This window comes from Pecten maximus, chromosome 6 (genome assembly GCF_902652985.1).
Source record: "Pecten maximus chromosome 6, xPecMax1.1, whole genome shotgun sequence".
In the NCBI taxonomy this organism is placed as follows: Eukaryota; Metazoa; Mollusca; class Bivalvia; order Pectinida; family Pectinidae; genus Pecten; species Pecten maximus.
In genome coordinates this window covers 31,677,597-31,687,988 of record NC_047020.1, presented here as the reverse complement: position 1 = coordinate 31,687,988, position 10,392 = coordinate 31,677,597, and the positions used below count along the sequence as shown (strand labels likewise).

General features: G+C 35.4%; 1 long non-coding RNA gene across 2 annotated transcripts; it reads left to right on the top strand.

Moving 5' to 3' along the window:
• The first annotated feature begins 3,832 nt into the window (after positions 1-3,832).
• On the top strand, positions 3,833-9,400 carry LOC117329532. 2 transcript variants are annotated; one of them, XR_004533229.1, is made up of 5 exons: positions 3,856-3,887; positions 5,980-6,069; positions 6,991-7,145; positions 7,498-7,616; positions 9,028-9,400. It is a non-coding gene; the product is annotated as an uncharacterized LOC117329532 (long non-coding RNA). The 2 variants fall into 2 exon arrangements; XR_004533228.1 differs by lacking the exon at positions 5,980-6,069 and having other exon boundaries at positions 3,833-3,887.
• Positions 9,401-10,392: the final 992 nt, after the last annotated feature.

Here is a 10,392-nt window from a genome sequence, read left to right as displayed (position 1 = left end):
AGTAAGCTTACATTGGCTTAGGCCCCGATTTATTCTTTAATCAATCTTCTGCCCAAACGGAACCCAAAATGTACAAAAATACCCGCCCCCCTCCCTCAAAAATGTACGTATAGGCCCTATACGACAATATACTGACTCCAACATGATTCTAAACGTCAGATATCATAAGCATTGGCAAAAAAATTCTAAGCACAACCCTCAGTAATAATACTGGCACTGTACTGGGAGGAAAGGCGGGATTTTAGCAAAAAATGTTGCAGCACAGCGCTGCGCGCAGCCATCAAACGAATTAATTGACGCATGCGCAATAACAAATCAAAGTAGCGTGGGCGCTTAACTTATAAAGCAGGAGCATAAGAGTTTCCACGCAGGTCAGGAAGTAGATCTACTCGACTAAACTAATGGCGCAATAAAACTTTTTTAAACAAATTATCACTTTGGCGATTTATGTTACCAAAAAGGTTCGGTACATTCGAGTGTAACAAGGGCATCGACTTTCTGTTTTGAGAGAAGAACGGTTTCGAGCATGTTGGTATATTCTAGACGGAATACATTTTGTGCATCAGGCCGTTTGACGAATGATGTTAACAAAGAGATTCGGTAAATTCCAGGGTAACGAGGGTAACTATTTTCTGTTTTGTGAGAAGAACTATTTCGACCTGTTGGTGATTCCACAGGCGCTTGCACAGAAAAGTGAATTCATTTTTTTATATGACTGGCAACTCCGCCACGAGCGAAACGGCACCCCACCACACTTCAATCGACTAAAAAACACATTTATTCAAACTGACACGGCGCATAATATATACAACCGTCATATACGTGTTTTTAGGGTATTAGCTTTCTTTTAAAGTGGGAATACATATAATGACAACAAAAATTGTACTTATGGCAAAACGTTTTAATATTTTATCCTACTCTCCCTTAAGCTAAGTAAAATATACTTTTCATCCTTTCATCCAAAACAAATCACTTAATGGAAAAATAACGTAAGTGAATTTTCATAATCTGCCAGAACGTCGTCAAAGGTACCAACGATACAGTTAGCCTGTTGTCGATCGCGAACTTGAAAAAAAAATTGTAATTGTAAAACGCCATATACGAAACATATATAATATAATGATAGACTATGTTAAATGGTTATAACAATTACATTTATTTTGAATGTTTTCATTAAAATGAAATTATTATGTATACCAGGTAGGTCTCAGTTACATAGCATTATAAAAAAAGTCACGGCCCAAAATATCATAATAAAACCATTATACAACAAACATGATTTGAACATATTAACAATTTGAATGAAACCAATATAGTCCTGACACATGAACATAATTACTTACTAGAGTCCAAGTTCAAAAGTATCCCTGAAGTCATGCAAGCTTCAATACATGATGATAATACTGCGGTAAGAATCTCTCAATCAAGTACAGCATGTACACCAAAAGTATACGCTTGATTCAATCAATATAGAAATGATATATGGTTATACTATGTAAAAGGAAATTTCTCGGGAACTTTTTTCATAAAAATCTTACCAAAATGTTTTGAAGTCATATAAAAAATGTATCAAATATGAAATCATGATAAAATTGAGATAAAATCATGCTTGAGTTTTGTAATATATGTTATGGAATGATATAACATGTCGAATATCAATTGATTGATCGTTAAATCGACTTTTTTAATGAAAAACAAAACAATTTTAAAATCGAAATCTGAATGTCGTATGTTGAGCCGCTGAACATTCAAAAGTTCCCTCGTTGGCTTGTGAAAACACACGGTATGATTTTTTTTTTTTGAATGTTGAATGTCGTATGTCGTATGTTGAGCGGCTGAACATTCAAAATCTGAATGTCGTATGTCGTATGTTGAGCGGCTGAACATTAAAACCTGAATATCGTATGTCGTATGTCGAGCCGCTGAACATTGAAAAGTTCCCTCGTTGGCTAGTAAAAACACAAGATATGAATATTTTGAATGTTGAATGTCGTATGTCGAATGTTGAGCGGCTGAACATTCAAAATCTGAATGTCGTATGTCGTATGTCGAGCCGCTGAACATTGAAAAGTTCCCTCGTTGGCTAGTAAAAACACAAGATATGAATATTTTGAATGTTGAATGTCGTATGTCGAATGTTGAGCGGCTGAACATTCAAAATCTGAATGTCGTATGTCGTATGTCGAGCCGCTGAACATTGAAAAGTTCCCTCGTTGGCTAGTAAAAACACAAGATATGAATATTTTGAATGTTGAATGTCGTATGTTGAATGTTGAGCGGCTGAACATTCAAAATCTGAATGTCGTATGTCGTATGTCGAGCCGCTGAACATTGAAAAGTTCCCTCGTTGGCTAGTAAAAACACAAGATATGAATATTTTGAATGTTGAATGTCGTATGTCGAATGTTGAGCGGCTGAACATTCAATAGTTCCCTCGTTGGCTGGTAAAAACACACGGATATGATTTTTTGTTAATGTTGAATGTCGTATGTTGAGCGGCTGAACATTCAAAATCTGAATGTCGTATGTCGAGCCGCTGAACATTCAAAAGTTCCCTCGTTGGCTGGTAAAAACACAAGATATGAATATTTTTAATGTTGAATGTCGTATGTCGAATGTTGAGCGGCTGAACATTCAAAATCTGAATTTCGTATGTTGTATGTTGAGCGGCTAAACATTCGACATACGACATTCAACATTCAAAATATTCATATCTTTTCCGTGACTTTGAACTTCTTAGTGATATCAATCGGTAGCGCATTTGAATATTATTCTGTTGAATCATTGAGATGTACCTTTTTAAGAATTAGCTGACAATATCATGTTTATCACTCTTCGTTTTTATGTAATTGTACTGTTGAATATATGTATGTTCACTTTTTGGCCGATAGGTCCACGGGATAAAATGAACTTGAGCTATATATATAGTAACACGAACGACGAAGGAGGACATCTTCATGACTCGTGCTCACGATGTCTACGGCACCCAATCAATACCCGCAGCTTATACCGCTGCACCACATGTTCTTAAACAAATCTTTTAGTTGCGCAGTGATGGTCGGCCCGATATCCTGACATGATCATAGTGACAAGTCGTCTAATAGATGATATGAATACCTGGATCGTAATGTATTTACTGTACATATAACTCATGATCTACGACACATCATACGGCAATATCATCTAATAGACGACTTGTTCCATAACTTGTCACTGTGATGATGTCAGGGTGTCGGTCCCAACGCCGATGGTGGGGTAGCCGCGGGTATTTCTGGTTAGGCGATTGGGTGTCGTAGATCGTGAGTTCGAGGCCCGGTCGTAGGGCACGAGTCGTAAAGTTGTCTCCCTTCGTCATTTGTGTTACCATGTTATATCAGAGACATATATATACAGAAATCTCTCTATATATATCTCTGTCTCTACTATATAACAAATAATTAACACCATCAGAGACATATATAGATATGTCTCTGGCACCATGTATACCTATATACGATGTGCTGGTGAAAGGTAACCATTTGAATTACCTGTCTTAGTTGTACTGTGATGAATATAATGTTATGTGTGTGTGTGTGTGTTTGTAAATCCTGCCAACTGAATGCACACACACGCTTACGCACCAACAACTGAATGCACTTGAGCAAGTGAATGCCGATTTTCCGGCATTCACTTGACATTCTTTTTTTTCCGGTCTAAAATGATGTTTTTTATCATATATGTGAAAATTGTGACATGTTTCAGTTGGCAGGATTTTCGTGTCATGTGTGTTGCAGTTGTGTGAAAATTTTTGCATCGCGCGGTTTTTCAACACACACACGTCAACCAATGCGCATGCTCGTTTTCAACCGGAAGCACATACGGGAGGAAGGTGACTTTTCAGGCACAGAGTAAGTAACGATTTTATAAACACCAGTCGTTGTATATTGTATAAAATATTTGAGCTATGTTATCGAGTGAATATTCAAGATTACCCAGTTTGATTTTTATCGCATACATCATTAGAATCTCATAATATTATCTATTAAATTAGGTAAATCTAGATCCGCCATCTTTGTCTCGATCTCCTCTTGGCTATAGGCTACAGCCTACAGTACTAGTGTAGCTGTACTCAGGGCCTACTTTTATATAATACAAGATATTTTTATGTGGGACCTGTGGCCTAAATTAATTGACCTACGTTATCATATTGAAGATTATGTCAGCATAATGAAATGTTGTGCGAGACAGGAATAGAAATTATTGAAAGATCGCAGGACTTGACGGGAATAGATTGGCGGATAGGCCTACCCGATTTTAAAAATATAATCTTATGACATTAATGATTAGATTGATTACCATATTATAAGAATATGTAATGTCATTTTTAAGGTGCGAGTCAAACACAGAACAAGCAAATGAAGAATGTAAATGCTTGCTCTCGCTAATAAGCATTTCCAAATAATTATATGATATTGTTGAAAATGTTTGCTTTGCTATAGGCCTAATGTTCTTTTGTACTTGCGCGCTCAGCCAACTCACAACCAGTATAACCTAATGGTAAATAAAGCGAATAGTATAGTTTGACTCATCATGAAGATCATCTGTTTTTTTAGACGAGTCAATGTTCAAAGTGTTGTTTAATTTAAATTGTTAGTTCGACCACAGGGGCATGTCTAGTCTTATAATAAATATTAAAGAATAGCCAGCAATATCTATATATTAAGACTTAATATATTTATTAAGTATTTCTGGCTATTTTTAATGTAAGACTAGACATGCCCCTTTGTCCAACCTTAAGATGACAGAACAAAATTTTGTACTGTTGACCCGCCATTTTGTAAGCAACGGTACGACGAACCACCCGAATCGGAACGCAATGGACCGAAAAGACCACATATGATGGTGTTTTTCTTTTGCATAGTTTAAATTAAGAAAACTAAGGTTATTATTTCCCAAAACTTGTTATATTTATTAATTATAAATTATAAGGGGTAAAATATATACAATTGTAAAAATAAATGTTGTATATTTTCCTTTTTGCTCCATCACGCAGTGATTAGGGTAATTACTAAATTAGGACGCCTGCGACCTACATAGTTAGCAATATGGCGTCGAGTCTAGTATGAAATTTTGACTAGCGCAAAGCGAGGGTTTATACGGACGGAATAAAACACCTAGATTGGACTAAATGGGTGTTCTGGGGTAAATAAATATCTCATGATCATTTATCCATACTGTATATGTAAGGTAGGTGTTATGTCAAACCCGATTTTATTGTATTTGCACCAAATATTTAGCGACACCAAACGGTGACAGATAATTCCACGTTTTCATGATATAGTAGTGCGTTCTGGCCCTACACCAGATATGGTGACAGGGCCAGAGAAAACTCGGGCTATATATATATATGTCTCGTCGGACAGCGTGACCGACAGCATAACTGCAGGTTTCTATCGGCGGTAAAATATTAGCATTTTCGATGTTACTAAGGGTAAAAAAATACATATTTGCTAGGCCTAATTAACATTTTATAGTATAGATAAAAAAACAACACTTAGGCTGTGTACATCTTGGATTTTATCTCTGGTTGTACATGTTACTGTAAGTAGACCGATTTGTCCTTCAGTTGTTTTTTTCAAAGTTTACAAGCAGCTTTTCTGATTACAAAGTATATCAATAATCTTCCACAAACATTAAAGAAATAAGGAAAGAACTATACTCAGCTATTGGAAAGTTGACAGCAAATAAATACATGTTTTCTTGAATATATATATAGAATAGGAATAACCAGATTAAGACATTTCATCTACAAATGTAGCTGTCTGACTGTAAAGTCCAATACCCGGTATTAAATTTCTTGTTATATGACCTCAGACCTTGACATTTCTCAGGGCCTTTGACCCTTTGATTTATTTTGAGGTATTAAAAGTTTATGTCCACAATTTACTTAGCAAAAAGTCTTGAGAGATAATGTAATAATTAATCTTTTTAAAATTGTAGCATGAAGAGATCGCGGATGCGTTGCCAGAGAATGGCTTCAAAGAAAAATGGATACTCCATGATTTCAGAAAGAAATTTATGCAGACAAAGGTAAAATAATTAGTTCTAATTAAAGGCACCTTTTATTAATTTATATACATTCAATATGTACAAATACAATATCACCTGGTCTGGTCAGAAGGAACTAATTAAAAAGCAATAGATCTATATTACTCATATTTGACTAGCATCCCTAGGTCATGGAAATTCAAAACGCTACAAATGTTTGGGTCGGGGCAAAAAGTGAGCAATTTTGTTTTGTTGCTAAACAACTAATTCTCCGGAAATAAGCCCTTTATCATGCCTTAGATGCCTGTCTCCTCTTACATTTTTCAATTTACTTCTTTGAAAGTTGGTAGGTTTATAACCAGGATATGAAGTTGTGTGTCTAAAAAGAATTTTGATTTAACTTTTTGTTTTTCAGAAGTTATTCTTTTTTATTTATTTTGAGAGCTCAAATCTTGTCACAGTCGTAAGATCTCCTACACATTGACTTTGTAGTTAAAGTGAGATTTATAGTATGCCAGCTAGCTATATATACAGTCACTTTTAAGGTAATGCAAATCTTCTATATTAATTCAATAGAACACTATAGGGCATTTTATAGGTATATATTGTTCCGTCCTATGGTACTCTTGTATCTTGCTTGGATTGAATACTGAAATCTTAAAATAGTTTCTTACTTATAGGACCTTCTGTGTTCGATTGACAAGGGCATATTGGTTGTAGTGTAATTATAGCTCTATATTTTGTGTTCTGTCTGTGTGATGTGTTGTGATCATTCGTATGTATTAGAATCACTTCATTGATCATTTATTTCTTTAGCAATACATGTATATATATAACCAACTCAAATGGATATGTTTATCCAAATCAAGTATCTTTTTATTGAGCAATACTGTCGCTTTTACCTAACAATATGTACAAAACCATATATATATACAAAGTAAGAAAATTTATTATTCTTTATAGGGCGAGGTGTAAAAACAATCAATAAAAGGCGGCATGGCGACCTCCTTCTCCCTTACCATGAATCTATGATTTCAAAAGAAAAATGGGACAGAAGGGAATAGCAAAGAAGCTCTGGATTTAGTCGGGGGTTTTTTTGACTGAAGGAAACAGTTCTGGTGAGTATTTCATCACAACGTATCCAATAGCTTGTTAAATGCCCATCTGTTAAATGCATATCCCTGTAATTTGAAAATTGTTTCAAAAAGCAAAATATTTCCTTTGTAATTAATCCCTGTTATTAACATAATTTGGTGTATCTCAAGGGAAATCCCTGTTAAAATTAAATCCACCTTTTTTGTTTTCTTTAAATGGCATTGTAACTTGAATGTTTATGCAGAAATGAAAAGGACCTGACTTACAGTCTTAGAGTAATTACAGATTTGTATTTCAATTTTCATTGACCAAGCACATATATATACATCTCTGATTGTATATGCACATTTGTATTTATTTTACTTTTTTCTGAAGTGTGGATGCAACCGAAGAAAATGAATAATTGGGAGACTGGTAAACCTGGTGATGTATGGCAAACATTCCAAGCAAAACATGAAATGTGTTGATGGCCACCTATGTCACTTTTCAACAAGGTGAGTGTAAATTATCGTAATACAATATAATGTATATGATATCAGTATTATTACAGTAAAATCTTGTTGTCTCAAACTCAGATAACTCGAAGACTTACACAAGTAATTTCAATTCTGACTGTAAACTGATACAAAATATACACGGTAACAGGACTGTAAACTAATATAAAATATACTTGGTAACCTTGAATGCTCTGGTTATATCTCAAATTTAAGTTTTTCATAACTTCGAGAAAAAGAGGTTCAGCTGAACTAAGAATCTGAATATTGTGCCATCACTGAAAGTTAATGTCTGCAGAACATGTCAGATATATATATGCAGAGTTGATCGTAATTTTACAAGAAGTCAACTGATTCTTGGTGAAGGTTACTGGGTTAAAGGTCAAGGTCACTAGATTGTCACAAGACATGCCCTTGCTAGCTTGTCAGTGTTCTAGTTTGATTTGTCCAGTTGACTTCTTCAAAATTAGTGTAAGTAATTTAGACAAGTTTACTTACATAAAGTGAACCTATATTCATATAGGGAAAAGACATTGTTGAGTAAATATCTTATTACATAAAATCTGTATCTGAAAGCCAGTATGGTTTACCTGAAAGCCATCAGGGATGTTTCAATCCGTCTATTACTGACCAATAAAGTAGCCTTTTGTCTGTCATCATGCGTCATCCCTTTGTATGTAGCCTAATATCAATCAGGTCTCGGAGGAGTTCAAAAATGGGAATTATTATACAGAACTCGTAGTTAATTCCCTTTGTAATTATATTATTATTAGACTTTGTGAACATAATAACTTATAAAAATCAACCAAGTTTGATGAAACTTTGTATGAGGCTTTATATCCTGGTTCATGTACAGACCATGAAAATTGCTTAAATTTCAAATCAGTGCTTGAAAAGTCCAGGTATTTTCATTAACTCTCAAAAGTCCTTGAAATGTTCTTGGATTTTCATATTTTGTCTTAGAGTTTACTAAGAGTGCTTAATTTTTCTGTGTGGTTACAGAATTAAGAAAAACCAAGGAAACATTTTCATATTGATTTCTAAATGTAGTTCAAAGATTTTATAGTAGCCAGACATCCAATACAAGCAAAGTCTTTTGAGTGCTTTACAGAATAAGAATGGTTAAGTTCTTCTTATTTTAAGTAACAAGACGTTAAAAAATACTGGATGACACTCCTAATTTGGGTTCAGGTGACTGATATCTGTAATTCTTTGTTTTGATATTGATGTTCATCTTCTGAAAGGTGACGAGTTTTCGCATAAATGTTTTAAGAAGAATAGTCATATAATGAGTGTGCTGGATTGAAATTAGATCAGTGAGACCTATATGTACTTTGACACTGATATGAAATAATGATTTAGCAGGTTACCATCGCTTTGAGATTAATGATAATTCTAATCTCTCTCTCAGGCTAAATATGGAGGGCAAGGCTACAGCGCAAGTCCTTTGTCAGAAGGTCATGGACAATTCAGGAAAAGGCTGTAGTACAACAGCAACTAGGGAAACATCTTTTGCTGAAAATGTTACCAGGGAAGGCTAATTGTTAAGAGGTCCTCCGAAAAGAACCAGTGTTGCATGGCAGAACCTGGAAACAAACTAAGGACCTCATCTGGAGCTGTAATATAAGAAGACAGTCAAGAAGAATTTGCTTGTATCAAATCAGGCTGTTAGTGAGACTATATGATATTGCTGCCTATTGATTGTGTGTATCCAATATGGTTGTCAGTTGACTGTATATCAGATGTGACTATCAGTTGACTGTGTGTATCAGATATGGCTGTCAGTTGATGACAATGTGTATCAGATATGGCTGTCAGTTGATAGTGTGTATCGGATATGGCTGTCAGTTGATAGTGTGTATCGGATATGGCTGTCAGTTGATAGTGTGTATCGGATATGGCTGTCAGTTTACAGTGTATATAAGATGTGGGTGTCAGTACAGTGTGTATCAGATATGGCTGTCAGCTGACTATCAGATGTGGCTGTCAGTTGACAATGTGTATCAGATATGGCTGTCAGTTGATAGTGTGTATCGGATATGGCTGTCAGTTAACAGTGTATATAAGATGTGGGTGTCAGTACAGTGTGTATCAGATATGGCTGTCAGTTGACTATCAGATGTGGCTGTCAGTTGACAATGTGTATCAGATATGGCTGTCGGTTGATTGTGTGTATCGGATTTGGCTGTCAGTTGACAATGCATATCAGGTATGGCTTTCAGTTGACTATCAGATGTGGCTGTCAGCTGACTGTGTGTATCGATTATGGCTGTCAGTTGACAATGTGTATCATATATGGCCGTCGGTTGATAGTGTGTATCGGATATGGCTGTCAGTTGACAATGCGTATCGGATATGGCTGTCAGTTGACGGTGTGTATCAGATATAGCTGTCAGTAAGGTGTGTATAAGATATGGCTGTCATGATCAGTTGACAATGTGTATCAGATATGGCTTTCAGTAAAGTGTATATCAAGTATGGCTGTCAATAAAGTGTGTATAAGGTATGGCTGTCAGTTGACAATGTGTATTGCATATGGCTGTCAGTTTACAATGTGTAACAGATACTGTGTCAGTATAAGATGTGGGTGTCAGTTGATAGTGTGTATCAGATATGGCTGTCAGTAGTGTGTATACGATATGACTGTCAGTTGCATTGTGTATCCGATGCGACAGTGACAGTGTGTATCACATACTGAATCAGTAAAGTGTCTATCAGATATGACTGTCAGTTGGCAGTGTGTATAAAATATGGCTGTCAGTACAGTGTGTATCAG